Genomic DNA, 14,320 nt, shown 5'->3' with positions numbered 1-14,320 from the left:
ATGCGCAGAGGGCCGAGCCAGCCCTTTTCCGGTGAAAAGTGGGATTTGCGTGGGTGCTGAGGTTAGGCCGGAAGTGGTTTGGGTAGGGAATGTGGTGCGAGCTGGACCGCTGCTCGACCGGCTAGACGCGAGGCTCGTGCGCTGGGCTGGAGGTGAGAAGGAAAACAGGCAATCTCTAATGAAAGTGAACCAGAGTCCGCTAAAGGGAGACATTCCGGGGTTCGTTCAGGGGACGCACATTGTGGTTTTGCTCAGGGGACGCATTGAGGTCTCTTGGGGGAAGGGGGCAGCAATCTGGATCTGAAGGGAGATATTCTGGGGTCAGCTGAAAGGGTCAGGCTGAAGTTCTTAAAAGGCCTAGTTGGGTACCGAGAGGACTGGAGGGAACACTCAGGAATCTCCTGGGAAGAGAGTTACATTCTAATCTACCTAAAGCTCCTGTCTGGAAGTTCCTACTCTTAAGGCTTGGTGTACTAATGTGTGCATAACGACAGAACGGGAAACAAAGGGGAGTACAAGAGATGGAAGGTAACTTTAAGTTATTGGTTATGAGACAGATTGGCAGTGCTATTAGGAAGGAATCAAGCGTTATACATCCTTTTGAAAAATTGAATATTGTAGACAGACAAAAGGTAGAAATAAAACTATAACAAATGCATGTGTACTCCCCACTCAACTGGAGACATAAATTATTATGTAAGTAATTGAAGTCCTTTGTCTGCATCACCCTATCCCATTCTGTTCCCTCTTGCCCAGGGTAACCACTGTCCCAAACACCTTTATGTTTTAATTTTTAATTACATATATAGTGCTGTCTTGCATAATTTTAACACTCAGTGACATATAAGTCCTTTTGCAGCTTTCTTTTACTTAATGCTTTTTAAGATTTGTCAGTGATATGTAACTCTAGTTTATTCATTGTAACAGCTGCAGAGGTATTCCTTTATATGAATATATCACTATTTATCTGTTTTCTTGTTTTGAATTCCCAGCATCGAACACATTTTAAGTACTTAAATATTAGTTGAATGGATAAATGCTGCAGCATTTGAGCTAAATCATAAAAAACGAATAGGATTTCAAACGACTTGAGGCAAGAAGAGAATTCCAGGCAAAGGGAATACTAGTCAGAACAAAAGCAGAAGTGTGAAAGTGCATGAGATATTTCAAGAACTCACAGTCTTAGAGCTTAATGTGTAGAACTGTATGGAGATATGTGATGCAGGAGAAACCTAGAAAGATAGATTGAGGCTTAGATTTAAAGGATATTATCCCGAGGAGATTACACTAGCTCAGAGCCATTAGAGGTTTTTGAATTATAAGGAAATTGATCAGAGCTGTATTTTTACAAGATAATATTCATAGCACCATGGATATATGTCTAAGAAGTAAGAATTAGTGGCAGGGAATTAAAGACCACCTATCAAGGATCATAATGATAATGATCATTGCATTAAGCACTTAAGACAATTGTGCAGACTTGCTTAAAATCCTGAAACATTTTCCCAGTCCAGTCATCATACCACTTTCCTAGACAACCATTGCAAACCTTCTGTCAAACTTGCAACATTTTCTACTGCTCCCTCCCATTTCGCTGATACGCTGCATCCTATTTCAATTAGAAAAGGACTTCTCCATGCTTTCATCCCCACATCTGCCAGGTCACACACTACCTCTACTGTTACTGTAGGTGAATCGTCTGATTTAGGAAAGAGAGTAAACCCTTAAAGAATGCTTTTTGAATGCAACAGTCTGAAGCATAGCCTATTGCAAACTCCCAAGGAAGATTGGATTGAAAGGGGAATAGTAAAAATATAAAAGAACGAAATGATTAAAAGCCAATTGTTTTTATCTAAAAGAATAAATGATAACCCATACATATGGTAATATAAATGAGATATTAGTTTTTTTATGTGAGTTTCTTATTTTTAGGTAGATTTAGGTGTTAAGCTTTATAAGCTAAATCTAAATATAGTTTACATTTATGTTTTTATGGGACCATTGTTTCTACTGCTTACCATTATAAGCAGTTTCTTTTGAAATAGGATATGTTTGATGATCCTGTTTTAAAGAATGTTTTCCTTGCCTTTGTCTTACATATTACCAAATTGTCCAAATATAGTTTGGTAATTTATTTTTCGTTGACTGATAAAAATAGAAGGTACGTTGAACAGTTTACTACAGGTGTCATTCATTCTCTCATTTATTCTTTCAGATACCTTTATTGAGTACCTACATATGACAAACACTATTCTAGGAACAAGTAGATAAAAAGATTCATTGGTGGAAAATCACTAATCTGAAACCATATCACATGACTATATTAATGCACCTTGATATGTAAGAAACTTTCAACTGGAAGTATTTGGTCACCTTAATTGGAATTCTCTCCTAAAGGATGACTAAGCTAGATGCACAACTGACTAAGGAACATTATTGCTCTGAAATGTGGTTATGTATCCCAACAGTCAACCGCAGTGCACACATCTTTAGCATCAGGACACAGATTTATGGATCTCTGAAGTTTGGTCCAGGAGGGATGTGTCCCAGCAGAACCCATCTGGTTTATGGAATCACACTGGTGTTCTTGCCCATGTTATATGTGTATGCTCTGATTTACATGGAGTTCTAGATGAGAATATCTCTGTTTATATTAAAGTTCCAAAACTTAGACCAAAAACTTCAAATTTGAATTTATTCCCCCAAACTCCTGCAACTTCCCATTAAGGCACCTTTCAGAGACATAGGTGAAGAAAAGAGAGGACAAACAAGATTTTGGAGCATGTTTTGTTTAGCATCGTTTTTATTTAGCTGTATGAGGTAAATATCCGTAAAATATCTGGAGAGAGGTGACATACAGCATAAAGTTCTAGTGGTTTGAGATTTCTTTGGGGGGAGGAGGAGTATTAAAAACAAGTGAGCATCCTTATTGGAACTTCTAACTATGAGAAGAAGAGGGTCGATAATTGTTCACATTCACCTATTAAGGGCAGCTGTATATATGAGTCAGATTGCTTCAAGCCTCCTGTGATTTGCCCTCCAGTTGTCTTGAAGCAGTAAGAGAGCTAGACGCAGGTGCTTTTCGAACAGTTTAGTTCTGGTTTATTATATTGATTATGTACATCATGCTCTGACATCCAAGAGGCATCTGCCATAAACTTTTTAGTACTGCTAATCTACCTTGGCAGACAGGACCTAAGACCTCCATAGAAAAGCCTTTTGCCTCTTTCAGACCAAGATAAAATATTTGGAACGTGTCATCTTTCAAGGAAACAGCTAACCAAAATTAAGTCAAAGGCATTTACCAGGACCCAAATTCTCTTTGAGGCACACCTTTTTAAGTATAACCAGGTACCATATACAGTAGCTCTCTAGCTACTTGGCAATAACGAATTTATGATAACTAAGCAAGTTGATATTTTCAAGGCCATCCTAAGGCAACCAATATCTAATATTGCCACCACCCTAATAAATAAACCCTGACCTCTGCCCCTATTTGTAGGTCTTCTGGATGACACCAACTGTTTATTTTACTATAAATAGAAAACTATGCCAACAGAGTGCTAGCCTGGAGACAAGGTGATACATTTTGCTCTATTACGTGTTACAACTTTATTCTACTCCCTTTAGCAACAGCTCTTTTCTCAGATGGCTTCTGCTACCACCTTCCCAGCACCCTCCTGAAGCTGCATTCCAACATCGTTCTAGGATGCCCCTTAACGCTTTCAGTCTCATATAAAAGTTTAGCTCTTAAATTCAGGATTTAACATTTGTCCAGTGCTATGCTGACCAAATCGGAGAGTCTTCTCTTGACAGCTGTCCACATCACTCTTTCTCACCGAATTAAACCAAATCATGTGACCCATCTCAGCAGCCACCTTCACCCCTGCCTGTACCATCAGGTGTATGCCCTCTTCAGTTCTGACTTGATTTTGTTTTCTAACAATTTGTATCAGAGAGACCAACAAGGTAACTGAGTAGCAGTCTAGGTCATCACAACCGTGAGATCCTAGAGCAGTCCCTTTGGCATTATTTGAAGTCTGTCAGTATGAATGAGTTACCTTAACAAAAGTTGGCACCATTGCAGAAAAAAAAATGGACAATTATACTTTGTCTGTATAGCGTAATCTGTGCCCACAATTTTGGCATGCTCCAGCAACAAAAAGATACATAACCTTTGCTGGGGTCCTCATTAAAAATGCACTGTACATACAACCTGGCAGTCAGGCTCCTTAGTCTTTACCCAAAGGAGTTGAAAACTTACCAAACTTGCACAAAAAACTGCAACCGATGTTTAAAGCAGCTTTGTTCATAATTGCCAGACTTTGGAAGCAACCAAGATGTCTTTCTTTAGGTGAATTGCTAAGTAAACTGTGTTATATCCGGACAATGGAATATTGTTCAGTGCTAAAAAGAAATGAACTATCAAGCCATGAGAATACATGGAGGAACCTTAAATGCATATTACTAAGTGAAAGAAGCCAATCTGAAAAGGCTACACACTGAATGATTCCAACTATATGACATCCTAGAAAAAGCAAAACTGTGGAGACAGTAAAAAAAACAGTGATTGCCCAGGATTGGGGCAGAGTGAGGGAGGGATGAACAGGTGGAGCGCAGGATTTTTAGGGCAGTGAAAATACTCTGTATGATACCATAATGGTGGATGCATGTTATACATTTGTCAAAACCCATAGAATGTGCAACACCAAGAGTGAACTCTCGTGTAAATTACGGACTTTGGGTCATTATGATGTGTCAGTGTAGGTTTATCAACTGTAACAAATGTACCACTCTGGTGGGGGATGTTGATAATGGGGAAGACTATGCATATATGGGGGCAGGGAGTATATGAGAAATCTCTACCTTCTACTCAGTTTTGCTGTGAACCTAAAATTGCTCTTAGAAAAATAAAATCTATTAATTTTTTTTAAATGCATTGTACATGACATACTGTAACTCCCCTTCAAGTTTACTGTTGTTAAGAATAAAGTCCCTGTAGATATAATTAAGGAAGTCTCACAGAAGAATATCACCAGGGCTATAACTGTCTCCCTTCTGGCAACATCTTTTTGTTTCAAGGTTACCATCCCTATGATGCTTTATTATTAAAAGATCAGGCACCCACATAAATACAATGGCAACAGGCTGATGAACATTGATGGCATTCAGATCATTTGTAGCACGTTTTTGAGTGCTGCCTGGTATTCCTGAAACTTATACTTTGCTGTGTATTGTACCGTACTCTGTTTCACTCATAGGTGAAGGATGGGTGATATCTAGAATGAAAAATACTTAGTTTCGGGGCTGGCCCCGTGGCCGAGTGGTTAAGTTCGCGCGCTCCGCTGCAGGCGGCCCAGTGTTTCGTTAGTTCGAATCCTGGGCGCAGACATGGCACTGCTCATCAGACCACGCTGAGGCAGCGTCCCACATGCCACAACTAGAAGAACCCACAACGAAGAATACACAACTATGTACCGGGGGGGCTTTGGGGAGAAAAAGGAAAAAATAAAATCTTTAAAAAAAAAAAAAATACTTAGTTTGTCTCTAAAACTGGGGGATTCCAATCTTTCTCTCAAGTGATAGGGGGAATCTATTCACCGGGCAAGTAATAAAAGTAATCTCAACATACGCGTGTTTCAGTTTTAACACTATGACTTCCTAGAGGAACTCATGGCATGCAAAATTTATACTAAAAAATAACAGACCTTATGGGGAAAGTAGGATTAGGGCCAAACTATGCTACTTTGTAACAAGGCAATAACAAAATAAAAATGATTTTAAATATACCAGGAATTTGTTTTAATCAGGTATGATAAGATACACAGACACAGAAATGGCCATCATGAAGTAGAAAGTTTTTATACTCACAGATCCCTAGAAACAGGAGGCAGAGCATGCCATTCCACGTGGGGGGTGGGGGTGGGTTTGGGGCACCAGGATTGGTCAGGAGGCAGAGGGAGTGGAAGGGGGACTGCAGAAAAGCCTGTATTATAGTTTTTTACGGAGGGAATGGGTGAGGCAGGGTAAGCAGGTTTGGGATTGGCTTCTTGAATAATTTCAGCAGGCTCTAAGGCATGAGGGCTGTCCCTAGTTGCCTGGTACCTGGCCCTGGGGTGAGCAGAGCAGGAGAATATTGGTGGAGTATAAGAGCCTGATGAGGGTGGGTAGTACTGGTAGTGTGGGCTCTGAATTGGTTAGTTTGCACATGAAAGTTGTGTACCTAGGTTGAGCTGTTTGCTCTCCCTAGGAATTAACTAACCCTGGGAGGATCAGTCCCTCCCTGATTAGTGAGAACCCAGATGCCAGAGCACCAAGAATACAGAAAATAAGAAAATATTGTTAATGCAAACAATCCTAATAGAAATATTAACGCTAAGACATTGAATTTGTAATAAAAAACACTATAGTAAATATGACTTTACCCCTCCCCCCAACAAGTGACATAAGTTGATGGAAAGGCATGTAAGGAAATGCTGTGTTACAGTGATAAGACCCAAATACGCTAAGATCAAAGAGAGCAGTGCAGTAAGTAGTTCCAAGATGGACAAGGCCAAATTTTACTAAGAGAAAGTCTATATGGTGAATGAGCTACTCCTCCATGACTTGCTGTATTCAATTTTGTCAACGTACTTTGCAACTCCTGACGCCAACTTCCAGGTTTTACTGACATCATTTTTCCTATTTACCAATCTTGGCTGAGGTGCTTTGCCTTACGGAAATAGCCCTAACCCTATATAGCACAGTGATGAGAAGAGCTCCAGGCTTTTTCCTTAAGCACCCATGACCTTGGATATCCAAAGGTCTCCATAGCTGGCAGTAATATTGCTCTGTATTGTGATGTGTTAATGTCATGTCTCTGGTTTTATTCCCAGGTCAAGGATGCATTCCAAGAAAGTTCTAAAAATATTACCAGCTCCAACCTGTTAGTTCACCTAGCCATGGAAAATTTTATTGGATCCTCACTAGATCAGACCATAACTGGCACTTTTAAAAACTCTTCCCATCAAAAAGTATCAGGAATGAAAATCTAAGATATATACCTGCTACTTCAAGACAGTTCTTGTACCAGCCAACAGTCTAGCAGATAAGCTAGTTTCTTTGATCATCAAGCAGACATACTCAAGCTACCAGCACAACAGAGGAAAATGTCTCTATATCAATGTTTTTCATATTAGGTGTGACACAGTGGTAGGTCATGAAATCAATTCTGTGAGTCACAATGAACATTTTTTTAAAAAGAAATAAAATATATCAGGATGCTTTGCATGAATCCTTTGCCAGAATTGTGCACATTGCAAGGAATACTAAGGTCAGTTTCAGTATGTGAAAAGATAGTTCATGTAGGGGATATGATGAATAGAATGTATATTGGCCAAGAAATGGTTTTTCAATCATTTGTCCACTGGTATCTTGTTTGGTTTTCATAATAACAAGGTTGATGTGCAGTCTAATTTATGTTGCCATGACCTGCAACTAGAAGTGAAGTCTGATGTTCAACCAAGATGCAGTTACAAACTACATTTTTTGGAAAGATGTTATCTAGGCTATAGATATATATATATATTTGAGTTAGTGGCAATTACAACATTTTAATCAAAATTACTTTTAAAATGGATCATTTCGTTTTTAAAAGAAAAAGGATTAATGAAGTGAAATATGCAGAAGCATGTTCAAGTTCAACTGTTGGATCTGGCAGTGTGAATAGTGACAGTATTGAGAAAAATATTGACTCTAATCTGCAAACTTCAACTTTGTTTGAGCCACATTTCAAAAAGAAAAAAGTAAGTGCAAGACGTTATAATGAAGATTATTTAAAATATGGTTTTATCAAATGTGAAAAACCCTTTGAAAAGGACAGACCTCAGTGTGTTATTTGTAATAATATTCTTGCAAATGAAAGCTTAAAACCTTCAAAGTTAAAAAGGCATTTAGAAACTCAGCATGCTGAACTTATTGATAAGCCTCTTGAATATTTTCAAAGAAAGAAAAAAGATGTAAAGTTATCAACACAATTTCTTAGTTCTACTACTGTTAGCGAAAAAGCCTTATTGTCATCATATTTAGTTGCGTATCGTGTGGCAAAAGAGAAAATGGCTCACACAGCTGCTGAAAAAATTATTCTTCCAGCATGTTTGGATATGGTGCGTACAATTTTTGATGATAAATCAGCTGATAAATTAAAAACTATACCTAGTGATAACACAATATCTCTTCGAATTTGTACTATTGCAGAACATTTAGAAACAATGCTTATTACTCGCTTACAGTCTGGTGTAGATTTTGCGATCCAGCTTGATGAAAGCACTGATATTGGAAGCTGCATGACACTTTTAGTTTATGTCAGATATGTATGGCAAGATGATTTTATGGAGGATTTTTTGTGTTGTTTAAATTTAACCTCACACCTAAGTGGATTAAATATTTTTACAGAATTAGAAAAGTGCATTGTTGGTCAATATAAATTAAACTGGAAAAACTGCAAAGGAATTACAAGTGATGGAACAGCAAACATAACTGGAAAACATAGCAGAGTAGTTAAAAAATTGCTAGAAGTTACTAATAATGGAGCTGTGTGGAATCATTGTTTTATACATCGTGAAGCGTTAGCATCCAGGGAAATTCCACAGAATCTCATGGAAGTATTGAAAAATGCAGTAAAAGTTGTTAATTTTATTAAAGGAAGCTCACTAAATAGCCGACTTCTTGAAATATTTTGTTCAGAGATTGGAACTAACCATGCCCACTTACTGTATCATACCAAAGTTCGTTGGTTGTCTCATGGGAAGATACTAAGCAGGGTTTATGAATTCAGGAATGAAATTCACATTTTTCTCATTGAAAAAAAATCTCATTTGGCAAGTATTTTTGAAGATGATATTTGGGTAACAAAATTGGCATATTTAACTGATATTTTTGGTATTCTGAATGAACTGAGTTTAAAACTACAGGGGAAAAGCAGTGATATATTTGAACATGTCGAACGTATCCAAGGATTCCGAAAGACATTATTGTTATGGGAAGCAAGGCTTAAAAGCAATCATCCTAGCTACTACATGTTTCCAAGATTTTTGCAACATATTGAAGAGAATATTATTAATGAAAACATTTTGAAAGAAATAAAGTTAGAGATCTTGTTGCATCTCACTTCTCTATCCCAAACTTTTAATCATTTCTTTCCAGAAGAGAAATTTGAAACATTAAGGGGAAACTGTTGGGTAAAAGATCCATTTGCTTTTCGAAACCCAGAATCAATAGTTGAGTTAAACTTGGTGCCTGAAGAAGAGAATGAGTTATTGCAGCTTAGTTCTTCATATACATTGAAGAATGATTATGAAACACTAAGTTTATCGGCGTTTTGGATTAAGATAAAGGAAGACTTTCCTTTGCTAAGTAGAAAGAGTGTCCTGCTATTATTACCATTCACAACAACTAGTTTGTGTGAACTAGGGTTTTCAGTCTTAACCAAGTTAAAAACAAAGGAAAGAAATGGATTGAATGGAACAGCAGATATGCGGGTAGCATTGTCCTCCTGTGTTCCAGACTGGAATGAACTTATAAACAGGCAGGCACACCCATCACATTAAATAATTCTTACCTGATTTTTGTTTTTGTGTTTCTTATTTTGTGATGTTTTTCTATGTCATGTTTAAATGTAAATAAAACATTGTAATGTGATAATTTTGGTATGTTCTTATTTTTGTTATCTTTAAACATTAATAAAATCATAATGTATTTTTGTGTCCATTGAGCTAAAATTTAGTGAACTTCTATTAGAGGGCAGGAGCTGTTGTAGAGACATTTGGGATACAAAATGAAGAAAAAGATTATTCTCTAGTGGAGCTTACGTTCTGGCAAAGAGAGAGAGACAGTATACATAATAAATAAGCTTTATAATATTTAGAAGATAATAAGTGCTATAGAAAGAGTCATAAGAAAGGAGGTTAGAGATCTATTTGGGGATCAAATCATAAAGGGTCCTGTGACCATTATAGGGCCACTGGGTTTTTGTCAGTGAAATGGAGAGCAATTGAAGGGTTATGAAGAGGAGAGATGTGATCTGAACCAGGTTTTAAAAGACTGCTATTTTGAGAATAGATTGAATTAAATGTTAACTTCCCTAAAGAAGTCTTTCCTAACCACCTTAGTTGGTACATCCTCCATTGTTCTTCCTTTTCTCTCTTTGTACTATATAATTTAAAATATTTTTTATTTATTTGATTACTAGTTCTGTCAATCTGATGCCCTGGAATGAATGCTCCCTAGGAGCAGAGGTCATATCCATCTTGCGTGATACACAGTAGGGGTATTTCATATATATTTGATGAAGAACAAATGGACCAATGATATATCTGTAACTTGAGGTCATATTCTCAGGAATAATTATTAAGTGTGTAGCAAATTTCTTTGCCTTTTTTTATATTTTAAAATCTGATTTTGTCAGATAATCTCTATAAGCATCCAAAAATGGCATTGATGTTACTTCTCATATTGTTGCTGAAAACTGAATGACTTAGATTGCTTAGTATATCTTCAAACTAATTTCAACTTCTGCCTCTCTACATATTCCGTGATTTCATGGGGCGATGTTTCTTTTGGCATGGTCTTTGTCTAAAATCATATAGGTTAGCAATTCCTTTCCATCAGCCACACTTAGCATTATTGTAATACTTGATTTTTCAGATTTTCTATTCTATTAAAGGTAATAGATTTTCCCTTTTTTGGTGCTTGGAATAAAGTGTTGGAAGACAATTCTGCATGAATAGCTCCCATTTCTGCACTGTCTGGATCCTCTGAATGAAAATATTAGCAACCAAGTTAAGAATACTTGTATAAGGAGACATTCCAGGATAGTGAAGCTAGACACATCTTCCCTAGAGACACCCCAGGGAAGTAAAGATAAAGCCCTCTCCATCCTCTCTCCAGAGACATTTGCTTGTATTCCAGGAATAATGAGTAATCTCTCTGTAGGGGAGGATGGGAAGATGTACCAGCAGCCCCACAAAACCCTAGAGTCTCCTGGGGTGCAACCCACTGGATGCAGAGGTAACACCTGGCTCATATCAATATGCTGTGGGAATTGGGGCCTGGGGAACTGACACACAGTGCTTATCTGGCTGCTTTCTTTTTTTGCTATGAGTAATAAACTGTGCCTGACGCAGAGATCTTGTGTCTTTCTGTCAGTATATGTCACTTCTGCAAAATCCCTCTTACCATGTAAGGCAACATTCACAGGTCCCAGGGTTTAGGACTTGGGCATCTTTGGAGGGGGATTATTATTCAGCCTAACACAGTCCACCCCCTGGTCCTCAAAGACTCACGTCCATCCCACATGAGAAATTCATTCATTCCAAGGTCCCCCAAAGTCTCAGCCCTTTACAGCATCAACTCCAAAATCTCGTCTAAGTCTATCAGCTCAGAAGTCCCAAATCTCACATCTAAATCATCTAAATTTGTATGGGTCAAAATCTTTCTGTCAACCTGTGAACCTAGACAGCAAGCTCTCTGCTCTGAAAATACAGTGGTGGGACAGACATAGGGTAACAGTGACAGCCATTCCCACTCAAAAAGGGAGAAAATGAAAGGCAAAAAGGAGTCACGAGCCAATCACTTTCAAAGTCCACCTGGGTAAACTCCACTACGTTTCAAAGTTTGGGAGTAACTCTTATGTGGCTTCTGCCTTTGCCCTCTGGACCCATGACTCCACTCTGGAACTGTGCCTCCACCCTTGGAGAGCGGCACATGTCTGCCACTGAGTACTTTTTATCAGCCTGTTTTCTGCCTATAGAATTTTGGGAGTCTGACAGCCTTCTTTTATTTTGTCCTCTGTCCTTTTTAGTCCAACTTGACAAAGTTTCGATTGGTATAACATTCTTAAAAACTTTGTGGGTCACAGGGACTCACTCTGCTAGAAAAGAGGCTACTCTCTAGATTTTTCCTGAATAATCTCATCTCTTTTTAGCTTCTGCTGAGATAGCTGACCGTACTCATGCATCACACACTCCTCAAAGAACCCTCTGTGCTTGAATGCTCTACCATTTTGTACTTTCCAAGCACTAGCAAAAGGCTATCCACACTTAAAAGTGCTTAAGATGACAAATTTTATGTATATTTTACCACAATTCTAAAATTTTTTTTAAATTAAAAAAGTCCGACCACATCATTGGCTTTCTTTCGAGAGCATGCTTTCCTGACAGTGGGTCTCTTAGCTTTAGCATCTTCTGCAATCTGGATAGGCTGAGAAATTCCCAAATCATCAAATTCTGGTTTCTTTTTGTAGCAGTTCTCTCATTTTATCTCTTTCACATTTTACTGAAAGCAACAAGACGAACCCAGGTCACACCTTCAATACTTTGCTTGGAAATTTCAACTAAATATCCATGGTTATTGCTTACAAGTTCTATTTTCTATTTAATTATAGGACAATTCATCTAAGCTTTCTACCTTTATGCATATCCCCCTTTCCTCCAGTTTCCAAAAATACGTTCTTTATTTCCTTCTGAATCCTCACCAGCATTGCTTTTAACATCTGTTTTTCTACAGTTTGCTTATGATTTAGGTATTCTTTAAGATTGTGTAGGTTTTCCTTACCATGCTCTTCACTGCCTTCTGAGACCTCACCAGCAGTCTTTAACACCCATATTTCTACTAACAGTCTGTTCAAAGCAATCTAGGCATTTTCTATCACGTTCTTCAAAATTCCTCCAGCCTCTATCCATTACCCAACTCCAAACGACTTCCATATTTTTAGTATTTGTTACAGTAGAGTTGCCATATTTTGGAGCCAGAAAAACTTCTTTCTTCAATGACTGAACTCACTTCACCTTTTCCACAATCTCACCTCTTCTTTGAGGTACCCTCCTGCAGATCCTGGCCAAGATTAGCAAAGAGTAATAATCTTGTTCCTGGTTCCAAGCTCAGTCTTGCAACTGAAAAAAAAGGAAGGCAGAAAGGAGGATGCTTCCAGACACCAAAATCTATATTAGTTTCCTATTGCTGCTGTAACAAATTACCAGAAACTTAGTGGCTTAAAACGACACCTAATTTATTATCTTTTGGAAATCAGAAGTCTAATGACAGTCACACTGGACTAAAGTCAAAGTGTTAGCATGGCTTGTTCCTTTTGGAGACTCCAGGGAAGAATCTGTCTCCTTACCTTTCCAAGCTTCTAGCAGCGTCTGCCTGCATTCCCTGTCTTATGGCCCCTTCCTGAATCTTCAAAGCCAGCAACGTAGCACCTTCAAATATTTCTTTGCTTCTATCATCACATTGTTTTCTCTGTGTCACTGATCTAACTGTTTCCCTGATCTAGCTGTTTCCCTTTTATAAGGACCCTTATGATTACATTGGACCCATCCAGACAGTCCATTATAATCTGTCCATCTGAAGATCCTTAACTTAATCACATTTACATAGTCTCTCCTACTATGCAACGGAACATATTCACAGGTTCCAGGGAACTAGGATATGGACATCTTTGTGGAGCTTTTACTCAGCCTTCCATAACAGAAAGTAAACACAAGGAATAAATACCGTGATGGTAACTATTCAAAACAAACATTGAGAGGACACTATGAAACACACTCTTCTAAGATCTTTAAATGTATGACCTTTCTTCAGCCTCTAGCAACCAAGAATTCCAACCAACAAAAGAGACAAAGATTTCAATAAGGAAGTTCAAGAAGTATTGAAAGCTCTTAAGGTTCAAGAGATCAAAATTCAAATTAGTATTGTGTTCAAGGTCTTTAAGATATGACCTAACTTTGCTGTCAAGTCTCAACCTCCACCCTCTTCACCAGTCAAACTAAATTTTTTATCTTTTTCAAGAGAAGCTCCATGCTTTTCCATTATTCTTCCTTTGCTCAGGCAATTGGTTCCATCTGAAATCTCTTTTCCCCTAACTCTATACGTCAGCATCCTATTCCTTCTTCTAGAACTACATATAATGGGAATAATAAAGTATGTATTCTTTTAGGTTTAGCTTCTTTCATTCAGTATATATATATATATATTATATTGTGTATATAATATATATTATATTTTTCAGTATATCAGTACTTTGTTCCTTTGTATTGCCAAGTAGTAGTCCATGGTATGACTATATGACAATTTGATTATTTATTCTTGTTGGACATTTACATTGTTTAGGGGCTATAATGAATTAAGCTGCTATGAGCATTTCATGTATAAATCTTTGGGTAGACATATTTCTATTTTTTCTTTGGTAAATACCTGGTGTGAAAATGTTCTTTGGTGAGGTATCTGCTCAACCATTTTGCTGTCTCAATCTGAGCTTGCTGCTCTTTGACTTGCTTTGAAG

At 37.8% G+C, this 14,320-nt stretch overlaps 1 non-coding gene across 1 annotated transcript; it reads left to right on the top strand.

Moving 5' to 3' along the window:
* Nucleotides 1–2: 2 nt before the first annotated feature.
* On the top strand, nt 3–9,681 carry FAM200B (family with sequence similarity 200 member B). The gene is made up of 2 exons (XR_011437198.1): nt 3–152; nt 6,876–9,681. It is a non-coding gene; the product is annotated as a family with sequence similarity 200 member B (transcript).
* Nucleotides 9,682–14,320: the final 4,639 nt, after the last annotated feature.

This window comes from Equus caballus, chromosome 3 (assembly GCF_041296265.1).
Source record: "Equus caballus isolate H_3958 breed thoroughbred chromosome 3, TB-T2T, whole genome shotgun sequence".
Taxonomy (NCBI): Eukaryota; Metazoa; Chordata; class Mammalia; order Perissodactyla; family Equidae; genus Equus; species Equus caballus.
Note: the sequence above shows the minus strand (reverse complement) of the source record. Positions and strands in the feature narration are given on the sequence as shown.